The sequence below is a fragment of the Haliotis rufescens genome, unplaced genomic scaffold, assembly GCF_023055435.1.
Source record: "Haliotis rufescens isolate VD_foot unplaced genomic scaffold, xgHalRufe1.0.p SCAF_1, whole genome shotgun sequence".
NCBI classification, from domain to species: domain Eukaryota; kingdom Metazoa; phylum Mollusca; class Gastropoda; order Lepetellida; family Haliotidae; genus Haliotis; species Haliotis rufescens.
Window position 1 is genome coordinate 71854208 of NW_025963779.1, and position 17263 is coordinate 71871470.

General features: G+C 39.8%; 1 protein-coding gene across 5 annotated transcripts in view; it reads right to left on the minus strand.

Moving 5' to 3' along the window:
- LOC124139709 (putative extracellular sulfatase Sulf-1 homolog) overlaps window positions 1-17263 on the minus strand; it is a 124563-nt gene that overhangs the window by 88264 nt on the left and 19036 nt on the right. For 4 of the 5 annotated variants that reach the window (XM_046506990.2, XM_046506993.2, XM_048400501.1 and 1 more), the window contains exon 2: window positions 13141-13311. The exons of the other annotated variant lie outside the window; for it this stretch is intronic. The gene's annotated coding sequence lies outside the window, so the exon portion shown is untranslated. The remainder of the gene's footprint in view (window positions 1-13140; window positions 13312-17263) is intronic. 5 annotated transcript variants of the gene reach the window in all.

Here is a 17263-nt window from a genome sequence, read left to right on the forward strand (position 1 = left end):
CAAAACCTAAAATATCAAATTTATCCATATAAAATACAACATTGATATGCAAGTTCTCAATATTGCCCTTTCCCTCAGAAAGTGTGCGAGTCACTCACACATTCCTGGTACCCCTGTAAAGTTTATACATACAAATTACAACCTGAAATTGAGTGGAGCACTAACTGCCCCGTCCCCCATCTGTGGTGCAGTGTGGGGACGATGCATTACCCTAACAGAGTAGTGGACCGATTACATTGGGATTTCACAATAATCAACAGTTTGAATGTGTCCAATCAATAATTATTTCATCATAACCGGTTAATGACATTTTTAATATATATTAATGTGGGAAATCTTTGATTTATATTTAGAGGTTGGTAGAACTGGAATGCACAAAACTAATTATTCACCTGATGGAAAAGATTGATTTGCAGAAGGTCACGTTTCCCTAACAACTTAGAGAAAAAGTAACTGGCAAAACCTAAAATTGCCTGGACCTCAAACCAGTTCCCTGGAAGTAACAAAAAGCCCAAATTCCAAAAGTGAACTACAGTAAATCACGTTTATGACAAACAATCGTTATAACCATAGTTTACTGTACTTTATCAGCAAGAGGCACATACTCTGCACAGGTGTGGTAAGAAATATCTTTAAAAATTACCTCCATAGTCATGATTTTCACGTGGTGTCCAACTTTGTCGAGTTCCACTCCAGAAAGGAAATTATCACAGACAGATTCAAGGACAGACAACCGAACATGCCATCAATAAAACCCCAATTATTTGTCTACAACAAAACTCCAAAACCTGATGCTGAAGAAAACATGTCTTTCCCCGAGTTCTGCAGATGTAAAACATAGGAATTGAAAGTAATGTGAAATGTTTCAACTACTGTTTCCCTCACAACAAACTATAACCATGAGTTGTGTTCTCCCATCTAATGTACCATCTGAGAAGTTCACCTCATGTCAAACAGCAGATGGGCAGAACGTTCACCTCACACACCAGGTGCTTTCAAGCTTCTCAGTACCAGAGTCATATGCATTACAGTATTTGTAGACATTTCCACAAATGCAAAAATGCAATGAAATAATACCAGATTAACTTAAGGGAAAGACAAATATACCAGATTAAGTTTAAGGGGAAAATATTCACAATTTAGCTTTTGGATATTAGGAAAAGTGACCATCTATAAGAAATGCAAGGCAATCAGAGTCAATAATTTGAAAAAGTAAATGGCAGCAAACAACATCTGTAGGGAACCTACGAATGCTTTGAAAATTCTGCAACCCCAAACATGTGACAATTTAGCTCGCCTATTTAAACAACAGGAAGTAACACATCATCTGTTATCTTCAGTTTTTCAGCACTTATTCAAGACTACCCTTAATGACCTTATGAGGAATTGAGCTTAAACTCTCCATAAAACTATCAAAAATGGTTACGTCATCTTTTGGTAGAACAAAGGTAGTCTGTCTCATAGTCCCTGATCCATATTACTTTCCCTTCCGCCCAGCCCTTTCTGAATGCAAAAGCACTAAATGAAGCAAGTCTAGATTTTCTTCAGGCTCATCTCACTGGGGCTCCTTTTCAATTTAAATGGAGTTATTTGTTCCTATCAAAACTACATATTTTCAAATGTATTAATCAAAGGGAGCAGTAAATATAACTCGGGGAAGAGAATGTTTTCTCAAATCTACCTAATCAAACTGAGATCATCTTGTTGGCCATCTTAGTGATAATCAGAAAGGTACAAGTACCCTATGCTTTTGATAGAGTTAGAGAACACGTCAGGCGCTGGGTGCCTCTAGATTTTAACCTTTCTTGGACAGTCTAACTCTATTGTTTCCAAGTGACGGTAATGTATAGAATGGATAAAAAATTGCATATTGTGCTGAATCAGCGGGTGAGCTTCAGTACCTTTGGAGTATTCTTTATACTCGGCATTGATATCTAAACAAAGCTTACATTGTTGCAAGGACTATAATGGATTTATCAGTGACAAAAAAGTTTTCCCTAACACATGGAAATGTCAAGAATGTTTTGACTTGTTTGTTTTTTTAAAACCGTTGAGAATTGAGTCACACTGACCATGGCTGAAGCACCAGCCCAATTCCCTGTAGGTCAGTGGAGCGCACACAACAATAGCAGCATTCCAGCTGCAACCCTATAGTGTTGATATCCTACATCTAGCTCAAGACAAATGCCAGGGCACCTTGTTCAACATTTTCTTGAGTCCTAGTCTCCACAATCTGCTGTTTAGATCCAGAGATTATTGGTGCTATCAGGCTAATGTGACAGAATGCATTACAGACCTGACTATCTCTCTCTGCCATGTTGCTGGATCATTAACCAGCCGAGCTCTGAACCACAGTTGACTTGGATTTCATCAAATCTAATAACAGCATTCAAGAAAATCAATTTACATTTCAAGCTGAAGTTTGAAGGAATTTTCATGAATTACAATCCTGAAGGGATTCAGAGGTCTGGCAGCAACAACTTCATCTCATTCATGTCCAAAATAATCAAGAAATGTAACTTGCAAGGAGCCATTTGTTCCACATTATCAAGATGAAACTGAGGGTCTTTTCATGAGGAGAAGCAGGACTCAGCTGAACAGGAAAATAGCACTTCAGTTGGCTGTCATGGAGCTTGTGGAAAACATATTTCACTGTTGCAGGTGAAAGACCAAACAAGGGAAAATATGATCCTTCCAAAGATTACAGAGGCACTGAAAATGGTATTGAAATAGTACTGGAATGGTATTTCTTCTTCATCCAATCATATCTTGATACAGAAACACTGACAGCCAAACTCATGGCATTGGTTTAGTGTTGAGCATACACAGAATTACCAGCACTCCTCATTAAACGTTCAACGTTTCCTATTGAGAACATTGGGAGTGCTTCACACACTGCCTTACATCCCTACTTTGAGACTGGTTCAAGGTTCTCTGTGCACTGTGCACCTGCTTTAAGATACATAGGGAAGGATTCTCTTCATGAGCCATTCCAACAAATCCTTTTTGGGCTGATAACTTTGTTGTTTTTTGTTTGTTTGTTGTTTAACACAGCACTCAGCAACATTCCAACTATATGACGGTGGTCTGTAAATAATCCAGTCTGGACCAGACAATCCAGTGGTTGACATCATGATCATCGATCCACACAATTGGGACACAATGACATAGATCAACCAAGTCAGAGAACCTGACCACCCGATCCCATTTGTCGCCTCTTACGACAAGCATAGTCACCTTTTACGGCAAGCATGGGCTGCTGAAGACCAATTCTACCCCGGATCTTCAGTGGTAAATAACTTTATGTAAACCTTTTGGTTAACATGTTTAATGTCAGGTATAACTGCACAGTGTGAGGAAATAAATAGGGTGTTTTGTTATTTGATTTTCATTCTCATGTAGCACCCAACCCAAAATAGCTCACCGGGACTCACCTGAGTTATTATTAAAGTTATTAAATATAATTTTGAACCAGAATGGTTGTACAATAGTGAAGATGAATAAGAAAATGAAGCAAACAGATGTTTCTATACGATAGACATCTTAACAGCATGTTCAGGAATTATACACTGATGAATGTAGATGGCCAAAAAAACAATTAGTCATGACTGCATGGAACTTGTGGCATCACAGTGGTACATGAATCCCAAGTGTTGATGTTGTGCCAACTCTCACTACACACAGACAAAATATAGCATGTGCTATTGGGCATACCACATGCAGGGTTGACATGGGGCCACAGCACTGTAGCTCACCTGGATATGAGGTCACCAGTTTAAAATGTCAACAGAGACAGCGCCTTAACAAAAGTTGCTGTCAACAGTGATATTCAAATATCTTCTGCAAAAATATTTAACACACACTAAAACACTCCTCTATGTCATCATTTGGAGAACATCATGCCAAAGTACAGCTTCCTCATTCTTGCAATCTCTTCAGAGAAGATGTTTACAGATTCAAAAATTAATTTTGAGAGAATATAAAAGCAAGGTCAAGAGAAGGTCAACATTTAAAGTATTGCAAGAATGGAAAATACCAAATGTCACTTCATTTTGACCAGAAATAACTGAAAAATGGCCATCAAACAGGCTTCTCTGGTGGACAAATTGAAAATCGGAACCATACATCTTTAAATCATACAAATTGGAGTGTTATCATTGGTGGAACCAAGCATGTGAGTGAGTGAGTGAGTGATGCTTTACACATCTTTAAGCAATATTCCAGCAATATCACGGCGGGGGACACCAGAAATGGGCTTCACACATTGTACCCATGTCGGGAATCAAACCCAGGTCTTCAGCGTGACGAGCGAACGCTTTAACCACTTGGCTACCCAGCTGCCCCAACAAGCATGTGGATGTATGGGTTCATTGGTCCTGTGGTTTCAGAGAGAAGGAGATGATTACGGCAGATGACGGACAAACAGGCGACAACACAAGCTCCCTTGACATTCAATCAGATGAACTAACAATTTAAGATGTCCGTTTGCCAGTTGTTACAAATTTCCTATTTTGAACAAAATTTCTTATAGCCAGGATTTACAACACAATGTTTCAGCTCAATTCAACAAATAGCTCTGGAGAAGTAATGCCACTTGAATGTTATGGACCTCAGTGCAAACACTGAGGGTAGTCAGACAAGTAAATCTAAAAATTACTGCAGGACAAAAATAATGTTTACGTAACACAGCAACTCTCCGTCTATTTGCATCTTGGTCATGTTCACTCTTCAGTGCTAAAGTTAATCTTGTTTTAAAAATCTCACAAGTGTAAGTGACAGGATGACATATTAATGTCTGTGCAGAGAAACATGCATTCATGCTCTACCATTGTCGACAGCTGGGCCCCATTCCACATAGCCAACTTTGCACTACGATTGTCGTAAGTCTATGTTAAAGTATGGGAGTTCTGATCATCTGAGCACTATGATCGCTTTATGGGCCCTGATCCAAATGAACAACCAAGCATTCTAAAATATGTTTGAAATTAGGACCTCTCCTAAGTTAGATAACTCTAACTGGAAGCTTAGTTCTGTTTTCAATCAAGACAAAGCACGTGCAAAATGTATTAACTAGAAGTTAATGCTGCTTTCTTATTTATTACATCGAAATTTGAATAAGAAATTTTATCAACAAGCCAGATAGTCAAAAACAAGCATGAAATACTCACATCCCCCGCCAATATGACATGTCGGGTGTGTGCAATGCATTAGCTCCTGTGAACTATGTTCACTGGGCCTTTTTGTAAAGAAATATAGTACGTTTTTCAAGATCTGCTCTGGAAACGAGGACTACCTCCATTTTCAGTCTAAATCAAAGTTGTTGCCATGGAAACTCGAAAAATAACTTTTAAAAAAATCCAAAACTATCAAAAGGCACCAGTTCACCACTAGACCTATCTATGTACCAAGTATGACGAAGAAATATAGTACGTTTTTCAAGATCTGCTCTGGAAACGAGGACTACCTCCATTTTCAGTCTAAATCAAAGTTGTTGCCATGGAAACTCGAAAAATAACTTTTAAAAAAATCCAAAACTATCAAAAGGCACCAGTTCACCACTAGACCTATCTATGTACCAAGTATGACGAAGAAATATGGTACGGTTTTCAAGATCTGCTCCGGAAACGAGGACTACTGCCATTTTCTGTCTAAATCAAAGTTGTTGCCATGGAAACTCGAAAAATAACTTTTTTTTAAATCCCAAACTATCAAAAGGCACCAGTTCACCACTAGATCTATCTATGTTTGGTGAAGAAATATGGTACAGTTTTCAAGATCTGCTCCGGAAACGATATGTGAAGGACGGACGGACGGACGGCACCCATTCCTATATCCCCCTTCGACTTCGTGGCGGGGGATAATAATGTGCATGTGATCACAAACAAAAACCTTCTGTAGCTCACCTTCCAGCTAGGTAAGGAAAGTAAGAGAAAAATGTCAGTAAGAGAAAAATGTCAGTAAGAGAAAAAATGTCAGTAAGAGCTAGACGTCACATTCCTTTCATTAAATTCCTCAATGGATCTATTAAGTAGAAAGTAGTTCAGGATATAGGATTATATGTTCTTATTGCCTTGGATTAGATTTGCTGCCAAATGTGACTGACAGGGAGACCGGTAGCTTCACAAACTGTTCACATCGCACAGAAGCCATTTCTCATTTCATTTAATTAACCTTAATTACATCATTCAATTTCAAAATGAAATTAAGACCAGCTGTCTTGTACTTATCAATTTCAAACCCTCATTTCACATCGAAAACTGCTAAAAGGAATGACCATTCCATTGCTATTTCTTACAAACATCAAAATATCCTTGTGCACTAAAAAATAATTCTGTCATGTTTTAAGTCTGCTACAAATCATTATATAAAATTTGACTTATCAGTTGTTTAAATAAAATCAAAGCACAGGCCTTGCAATGGTGGGATATTTTGGGACAACTCTCAAAGCCCACATGACAATGGCTGTCCTAGTATATAGATGCTGAAGAAAACCAGTAAATCAAATCAAAGGATAGAAGAAAATTGAGACTTTCTTTGATAAGAAAATTGACCAGGCCTCTCCTTACACCAGCTAAGTGGAATTAAAGGAAATCCTCTCATTTTAGGGTCTTTGAACTATCTTTTAACCAGATGTAAGATCAGACAGACAAATGAATACAGACTCCACAAACAAATAATTCTGTCAGCAATAATCATACCATAAATTTAAGAAAATTTATTTATAACAATTTGCACTGAGAATATGCACTGGATGTGTTGCAAGAAGATGCCGTTGCAAGGAGATGCAGATGAAAATGTTTCTCTTGAAGAAGCTGTGAACAACCTTTGGGTAATCAAAGCTGCAGTTATACAGACCTCAAATTGATTGTAGCTCTATGTGGATCATTAAAATCTCATTTAAAGGGCCATTTGTGTCGAATGTTGGCTTTATTTTCATCAGCTTCCCAAATCCGTGAAAAGAACAATTTTCTCCTTGAAGACGTCAGCCCAAGCCAACTTGACTGCACACAATACCCCAGTAGGGAATAACCGTCATGTGGATGGACATTCAAGAATGTTTACACTCATAAAATGTGCAGTATTCAGTGTGAAAGACTACCGCGTGGGGCGGGAACACGATGAGCTTGAAGGCAGATGAATTGGTGAATATTATAATGGCACAAACTCATTGGGCAAACTCAGAAGAGGTCCTAGTTTCATTGCATTCAAGAAATACTTTTCAGTTTTTAAACGTCTAACTATGCTACACCTACACAATACAAAAGCTACATCGTGGCAGGGGACCTCAGGGGTGGAAAGAAACTGGGACAGAACCTTGTTAAATATTCTGTCTGTTTGCCTGCCATACAGACCCTTAAATACAAACATATCCAATACAGCCATTGCAAGTCTATGCTAGTTGGCAAGTCTAGATTACTGCCATACAGACCCTTAAAATCAAACATATCCAATACAGCCATTGCAAGTCTATGCTAGTTGGCAAGTCTAGATTACTGCCATACAGACCCTTAAATACAAACATATCCAATACAGCCATTGCAAGTCTATAATAGTTGGCAAGTCTAGATTACTGCCATACAGACCCTTAAATACAAACATATCCAATACAGCCATTGCAAGTCTATAATAGTTGGCAAGTCTAGATTACTGCCATACAGACCCTTAAATACAAACATATCCAATACAGCCATTGCAAGTCTATAATAGTTGGCAAGTCTAGATTACTGCCATACAGACCCTTAAATACAAACATATCCAATACAGCCATTGCAAGTCTATAATAGTTGGCAAGTCTAGATTACTGCCATACAGACCCTTAAAAACAAACATATCCAATACAGCCATTGCAAGTCTATAATAGTTGGCAAGTCAAGATTACTGCCATACAGACCCTTAAAAACAAACATATCCAATACAGCCATTGCAGGTCTATAATAGTTGGCAAGTCTAGATTACTGCCATACAGACCCTTAAAATCAAACATATCCAATACAGCCATTGCAAGTCTATGCTAGTTGGCAAGTCTAGATTACTGCCATACAGACCCTTAAATACAAACATATCCAATACAGCCATTGCAAGTCTATAATAGTTGGCAAGTCTAGATTACTGCCATACAGACCCTTAAATACAAACATATCCAATACAGCCATTGCAAGTCTATGCTAGTTGGCAAGTCTAGATTACTGCCATACAGACCCTTAAATACAAACATATCCAATACAGCCATTGCAAGTCTATAATAGTTGGCAAGTCTAGATTACTGCCATACAGACCCTTAAATACAAACATATCCAATACAGCCATTGCAAGTCTATAATAGTTGGCAAGTCTAGATTACTGCCATACAGACTCTTAAAAACAAACATATCCAATACAGCCATTGCAAGTCTATAATAGTTGGCAAGTCAAGATTACTGCCATACAGACCCTTAAAAACAAACATATCCAATACAGCCATTGCAAGTCAGTAATAGTTGGCAAGTCAAGATTACTGCCATACAGACCCTTAAAAACAAACATATCCAATACAGCCATTGCAAGTCTATGCTAGTTGGCAAGTCTAGATTACTGCCATACAGACCCTTAAAATCAAACATATCCAATACAGCCATTGCAAGTCTATAATAGTTGGCAAGTCTAGATTACTGCCATACAGACCCTTAAAAACAAATATATCCAATACAGCCATTGCAAGTCTACAATAGTTGGCAAGTCTAGATTACTGCCATACAGACCCTTAAAAACAAACATATCCAATACAGCCATTGCAAGTCTATAATAGTTGGCAAGTCTAGATTACTGCCATACAGACCCTTAAAATCAAACATATCCAATACAGCCATTGCAAGTCTACAATAGTTGGCAAGTCTAGATTACTGCCATACAGACCCTTAAAAACAAACATATCCAATACAGCCATTGCAAGTCTATGCTAGTTGGCAAGTCTAGATTACTGCCATACAGACCCTTAAAAACAAACATATCCAATACAGCCATTGCAAGTCTACAATAGTTGGCAAGTCTAGATTACTGCCATACAGACCCTTAAAAACAAACATATCCAATACAGCCATTGCAAGTCTATAATAGTTGGCAAGTCTAGATTACTGCCATACAGACCCTTAAAAACAAACATATCCAATACAGCCATTGCAAGTCTATGCTAGTTGGCAAGTCTAGATTACTGCCATACAGACCCTTAAAATCAAACATATCCAATACAGCCATTGCAAGTCTATAATAGTTGGCAAGTCTAGATTACTGCCATACAGACCCTTAAAAACAAACATATCCAATACAGCCATTGCAAGTCTACAATAGTTGGCAAGTCTAGATTACTGCCATACAGACCCTTAAAAACAAACATATCCAATACAGCCATTGCAAGTCTATAATAGTTGGCAAGTCTAGATTACTGCCATACAGACCCTTAAAAACAAACATATCCAATACAGCCATTGCAAGTCTACAATAGTTGGCAAGTCTAGATTACTGCCATACAGACCCTTAAAAACAAACATATCCAATACAGCCATTGCAAGTCTACAATAGTTGGCAAGTCTAGATTACTGCCATACAGACCCTTAAAAACAAACATATCCAATACAGCCATTGCAAGTCTATGCTAGTTGGCAAGTCTAGATTACTGCCATACAGACCCTTAAAAACAAACATATCCAATACAGCCATTGCAAGTCTACAATAGTTGGCAAGTCTAGATTACTGCCATACAGACCCTTAAAAACAAACATATCCAATACAGCCATTGCAAGTCTATGCTAGTTGGCAAGTCTAGATTACTGCCATACAGACCCTTAAAAACAAACATATCCAATACAGCCATTGCAAGTCTACAATAGTTGGCAAGTCTAGATTACTGCCATACAGACCCTTAAAAACAAACATATCCAATACAGCCATTGCAAGTCTATAATAGTTGGCAAGTCTAGATTACTGCCATACAGACCCTTAAAAACAAACATATCCAATACAGCCATTGCAAGTCTATGCTAGTTGGCAAGTCTAGATTACTGCCATACAGACCCTTAAAATCAAACATATCCAATACAGCCATTGCAAGTCTATAATAGTTGGCAAGTCTAGATTACTGCCATACAGACCCTTAAAAACAAACATATCCAATACAGCCATTGCAAGTCTACAATAGTTGGCAAGTCTAGATTACTGCCATACAGACCCTTAAAAACAAACATATCCAATACAGCCATTGCAAGTCTATAATAGTTGGCAAGTCTAGATTACTGCCATACAGACCCTTAAAAACAAACATATCCAATACAGCCATTGCAAGTCTACAATAGTTGGCAAGTCTAGATTACTGCCATACAGACCCTTAAAAACAAACATATCCAATACAGCCATTGCAAGTCTACAATAGTTGGCAAGTCTAGATTACTGCCATACAGACCCTTAAAAACAAACATATCCAATACAGCCATTGCAAGTCTATGCTAGTTGGCAAGTCTAGATTACTGCCATACAGACCCTTAAAAACAAACATATCCAATACAGCCATTGCAAGTCTACAATAGTTGGCAAGTCTAGATTACTGCCATACAGACCCTTAAAAACAAACATATCCAATACAGCCATTGCAAGTCTATGCTAGTTGGCAAGTCTAGATTACTGCCATACAGACCCTTAAAAACAAACATATCCAATACAGCCATTGCAAGTCTACAATAGTTGGCAAGTCTAGATTACTGCCATACAGACCCTTAAAAACAAACATATCCAATACAGCCATTGCAAGTCTATAATAGTTGGCAAGTCTAGATTACTGCCATACAGACCCTTAAAAACAAACATATCCAATACAGCCATTGCAAGTCTACAATAGTTGGCAAGTCTAGATTACTGCCATACAGACCCTTAAAAACAAACATATCCAATACAGCCATTGCAAGTCTATGCTAGTTGGCAAGTCTAGATTACTGCCATACAGACCCTTAAAAACAAACATATCCAATACAGCCATTGCAAGTCTATAATAGTTGGCAAGTCTAGATTACTGCCATACAGACCCTTAAAAACAAACATATCCAATACAGCCATTGCAAGTCTATAATAGTTGGCAAGTCTAGATTACTGCCATACAGACCCTTAAAAACAAACATATCCAATACAGCCATTGCAAGTCTATGCTAGTTGGCAAGTCTAGATTACCATGATTACTGTCATACAGACCCTGAAACCAATTATATCCAATATAATACAGCCCATGCAAGTTTATAATAGTTGGCAAGTGTAGATAACTGAAGTTTCAAAGAAATTTCTGAAAATGAAGAGTCTTTGGGCTCCTTTTAAACATAGTTTGTGAAGATAATTTATCAACAATTTTTTCTGAAAAATATTTTTATTTCAGAGACAAGATGTAGTCTATCTGTCTGTGTTTGTAGCTGTTTATTGCTGGATGATATATGTATATACATATTGTAGCGCTATGAAATGTAACTTCTATATGTCTGTATTTGGGGCCACTGGCCTGTATACAGAATACATTGTCTTGTCTTGTCTATTGCATATTCATTTCTGCCAAGTTTTATGCAACACAATTTGCATGTAGTAAGTCCTTAAGTAGTATACATGCAACAGACTGGCTTAGCAAAGCTAAAAGTTTGTTTCCCTTTCTACAGCTGTTATTAGCGATGAGCAGACTGAGATGTGTCTGGGCAGTAGGGCTGGGACGGTAATTCGGGTACCTGGGTCGGGTGGGTACTGAGTAGGCCCCGGGTACCCACAGGACTACCCGGACCTGTGGTTAGTCATGTGATATATAGTTTAATGACAAAAATTATCTAGAACTCTATGGTTACACTACAAGTCATGAATGTTCGCATTTCTTTCTGACAATGCACCCATTCCTTCTGACTTTTCATAAGGTTGAATGGTTGAATAAGGATATAACTTAAGTCAACTTCAGTGTATGCATGACCAGATCGTTTAATACAAGTATCTAAATACATTTTGCAAGTGCTGTGGTAAAAACATTTTCCCAATTGGACATTTTGTATCTCTTGAGACCTACAGTGGGTACCCTACCCGGGTAGTAAATTTGGACTCGTCCCAGTCCTAATGGGCAGGTTTACAGCAGAATTACCCTTACATGCATGGAACAGGACGGGGAGACAAGTCCTAGGCTATTTGGTGTAAATAGTCACGCCAGCCATCATATAAACCCATGGGGTGTTAATGTCCAAGTGTTAAATTCTTCTACGATAGTGAGTAAGTGCTGTTTACACAGCTTTCAGCAATATTCCAGAAGTTTCCAGCCATATATAAAGGGGGACACCAAGAATGGACTTCCAACATGGTGACCATGTGGAGAGTTGAACCCATGTCCTACATGTGACCAGCACATATACAAATCACCAAGCTAAGTCCACCACCATGGCAGCTGCTGAAATCTCTTGATTGATCAAATATACTGATCAAAGAAGTCATGTTATGACAGATTGGACGTTCTTTAATTTCTTATAAATTGTTGTTGTCCGTGACTCCATGGCCATATAAAACACTAGACTATCAATAATTTCGCTTTGGGTAAAAAACAAAATCAACCTGATTGTTAACTCCTCAAGAAAGTGTGCCAGATTGTTAAAAAGACACATGGACATGAGCTTTCTGCTACCCTTGGTGGAAGCCCATTTTATGTCACAGGTACTTCTTCTTATAAACAATAAAAGAAAGAGAAAAGAGTGAGTGAGTGAGTGAGTTGGGTTTAACGCCGCTTTTAACAGTATTCCAGTTAGATTGCGGCGTGTCAGCTTAATGTGGGAGGAAAGCCCGAAGTGATGCAGGTCTCAGACGTTTACCACTTCGGTGAAACCCACGAGCATGGGTATGGTGCTGACAAACCTAGAAACATAATCGGGGCAAACCGGGATTCGAACCCACAATCATAGATTTCTGGCGTGCCCAAGGGACGCAACTCTGCACAGCGAATCGCGGCGCCTTAGACGACTGGGCCACCTGTGCCCCCGAAAGAGAAAAGAAGACATTTGGACATATATTCGGAGAGTTGGATTTCAGCCCACTTTAGCAACATCACAGCCATAATCATTGCCAGGGAACACAAGGAATGGGCTTCACACTACAAGATGTTCACCTACTGACCAGACGTAGTGGAAATCATCTTGGACAATGAATGTCTTGCCAAGAAATCTGCATTTGGGGTTGATGAAGGCGTCAACAAGACTCTCTCAATGTGTAAAATGCCCACACAGTCCCCCCATTGGGTTCTCCAGTGACCTCATGCTCCCTGATGGGGCACTGGGTTAGTTTGTCCTGGAAGCACAAAGGGGGAACTCCTAAATATGATATTAACCAAATAAACTACTGGCGAGAAAAGCAATAAATAGGTCTGGCAACTGGAGAACTCAGTCAAGCCTAGCATTCAGGGGTACTTTATGAAGAAGAAACCTTATGAGGCAATGTTTGGCGCTCACAGTGCCCATGTCATAGACATAACGGATCACAGGTGTGTGCACAATCAGTCCTCAGTGACACAGGTGTAACATACACACTACCTGACTACCTATACCCACAGTATAGAGGCCACACCTGATGTGAGAGGAGTTACATGCAGGTATAACAAGTGTCCAGCCTGGCTACACATACCTGGTGTGTTGGGAGTTACATGCAGGTGTAACAAGCGTCCAGCCTGGCTACACATACCTGGTGTGTTGGGAGGTACATGCAGGTGTAACAAGCGTCCAGCCTGGCTACACATACCTGGTGTGTTGGGAGGTACATGCAGGTGTAACAAGTGTCCAGCCTGGCTACACATACCTGATGTGTTGGGAGGTACATGTAGGTGTAACAAGTGTCCAGCCTGGCTACACATACCTGGTGTGTTACATGCAGGTGTAATAAGTGTCCAGCCTGGCAACACATACCTGGTGTGTTGGGAGGTACATGCAGGTGTAACAAGTGTCCAGCCTGGCTACACATACCTGTTGTGTCGGGAGTTACATGCAGGTGTAACAAGTGTCCAGCCTGGCTACACATACCTGGTGTGTTGGGAGTTGCATGCAGGTGTAACAAGTGTCCAGCCTGGCTACACATACCTGGTGTGTTGGGAGTTACATGTAGGTGTAACAAGTGTCCTACCTGTCTACACATACCTGGTGTGTTGGGAGTTACATGCAGGTGTAACAAGTGTCCAGCCTGGCTACACATACCTGGTGTGTTGGGAGTTACATGCAGGTGTAACAAGTGTCCAGCCTGGCTACACATACCTGGTGTGTCAGGAGTTACATGCAGGTGTAACAATTGTCCTACCTGGCTACACATACCTGGTGTGTTGGGAGTTGCATGCAGGTGTAACAAGTGTCCAGCCTGGCTACACATACCTGGTGTGTTGGGAGTTACATGTAGGTGTAACAAGTGTCCTACCTGTCTACACATACCTGGTGTGTTGGGAGTTACATGCAGGTGTAACAAGTGCCCAGCCTGGCTACACATACCTGGTGTGTTGGGAGTTACATGCAGGTGTAACAAGTGTCCAGCCTGGCTACACATACCTGGTGTGTTGGGAGTTACATGCAGGTGTAACAAGTGTCCAGCCTGGCTACACATACCTGGTGTGTTACATGCAGGTGTAACAAGTGTCCAGCCTGGCTACACATACCTGGTGTGTTGGGAGTTACATGCAGGTGTAACAAGTGTCCAGCCTGGCTACACATACCTGGTGTGTTGGGAGGTACATGCAGGTGTAACAAGTGTCCAGCCTGGCTACACATACCTGTTGTGTTGGGAGTTACATGCAGGTGTAACAAGTGTCCAGCCTGGCTACACATACCTGTTGTGTCGGGAGTTACATGCAGGTGTAACAAGTGTCCAGCCTGGCTACACATACCTGGTGTGTTGGGAGGTACATGCAGGTGTAACAAGTGTCCAGCCTGGCTACACATACCTGTTGTGTTGGGAGTTACATGCAGGTGTAACAAGTGTCCAGCCTGGCTACACATACCTGTTGTGTCGGGAGTTACATGCAGGTGTAACAAGTGTCCAGCCTGGCTACACATACCTGGTGTGTTGGGAGTTGCATGCAGGTGTAACAAGTGTCCAGCCTGGCTACACATACCTGGTGTGTTGGGAGTTACATGCAGGTGTAACAAGTGTCCTACCTGGCTACACATACCTGGTGTGTTGGGAGTTACATGCAGGTGTAACAAGTGTCCAGCCTGGCTACACATACCTGGTGTGTTACATGCAGGTGTAACAAGTGTCCAGCCTGGCTACACATACCTGGTGTGTTACATGCAGGTGTAACATGTGTCCTACCTGGCTACACATACCTGGTGTGTTACATGCAGGTGTAACATGTGTCCTACCTGGCTACACATACCTGGTGTGTTACATGCAGGTGTAACATGTGTCCTACCTGGTTACACATACCTTGTGTGACAAGAGTTACATACATGCATAATGGGAATCTTCCTCCAGGTGTAACATACAGAAGATATATTCATGTCAGATATGTACTATGTGAAAGTTTTGATATCATCTAATATGAGACAATTTACATTAGAACTCAAATTACAAAAAGAGGGTACTTTATCACATGATCATGAAATGATGGTGATCTTATTAAATGTTGCACCTTTTAAGATCTAAATTATATGTTTTTGTTTTTCGAGTTCAAGTTGTCCTCCTTCCAAAAGACCCAATATCACTCATCTACTTTTCTTGCCTTTCAGCTGTAACTCATGTATACAAGTCTACCACCAACACCAGGCCAAACAAGTTTAGCTTTACGCCTCTTAAAGCAGTTTTGTTCTTTCTCAGGTTCACAGGGCGAGTTCAACACATTCACACAACATCCTGACTTATCAGCAGAACATATCCATCTCCAACTGCGTACTACACGCCTTTGTCTGGCCTCCACAAACTGCATGCCCCCTTCCGGCCTTCCACTGCATGTGCAGAGCAGGTTGTCCCTATGCGCAGCGCACTCATCGCCAAAAAGGGGGGTGAAACTGGAGATTGTGTGTGTCCCCCCATTGTGTACACTCTCTGATGGCTCCCACAGAACGGGGTGACCCAGTCTCTGGATACTTGGCGCAAGGCTGGTGCCACCAAGACCTCCACACAGATAGCAAATCATGTCGGTTATTGTTTGCCATGAAGGCTTGCAGTTTGAGTTCACAGGATGTCAGGAACAAAAATGATGAAAATATTGCTGAAGGGAGTCTGATTGGAACGACAGTGAAATTCTAATTGCTTTGTGTTTTTATTTGAAGCAAAAAGTCTGGGCATTGAATTTCACATTTCTCTGAGAGGGATGGAGAAGAAAGCATGAACACCACGAAAACACACAGCTTGTAATGGAATATTGGACAAGCTGGGAACATAGCCATGTATTGGCACAAAAAGTGAGCATGTAGGATAATGTGCGGGAGTGAATGTCAGGTCTTATTGCTGAAGCACAGAAAGAATATGTAAAGTAGAACAAATAAAATGTGGTTCAGATTAACCGACCAACTTCATTATAAGGCACCAACAGTTTGACCAAATACAGATTACAATTTCATTCTATATTTCATCTGTGTTTTCTTTGTAAATATTCATGAAAAGCATATAAAATATAATCCAATAATAGAATGTTCTATGTGATTATTATTGTTGCAACAGCAGAATAAGATATTAACTTCAATTGAATCAAAACCATGATGACAAAAAAACAGAATGTGACAAGATATTACATCCCAATTCAGACCAAAACCGAGATGACAAAATAACAGATTATGACAAGATATTACATACCACTTCAGACCAAAACCAAGATGACAAAATAACAGATTATGACAAGATATTACATCCCAATTCAGACCAAAACCATGATGACAAAATAACAGATTATGACAAGATATTACATCCCAATTCAGACCAAAACCAAGATGACAAAATAACAGATTATGACAAGATATTACATCCCAATTCAGACCAAAACCAAGATGACAAAATAACAGATTATGACCAGATATCACATCCCAATTCAGACCAAAACCAAGATGACAAAAAAACAGAATGTGACAAGATATTACATCCCAATTCAGACCAAAACCATGATGACAAAATAACAGATTATGACAAGATATTACATCCCACTTCAGACCAAAACCAAGATGACAAAATAACAGATTATGACAAGATATTACATCCCAATTCAGACCAAAACCATGATGACAAAATAACAGATTATGACAAGATATTACATCCCAATTCAGACCAA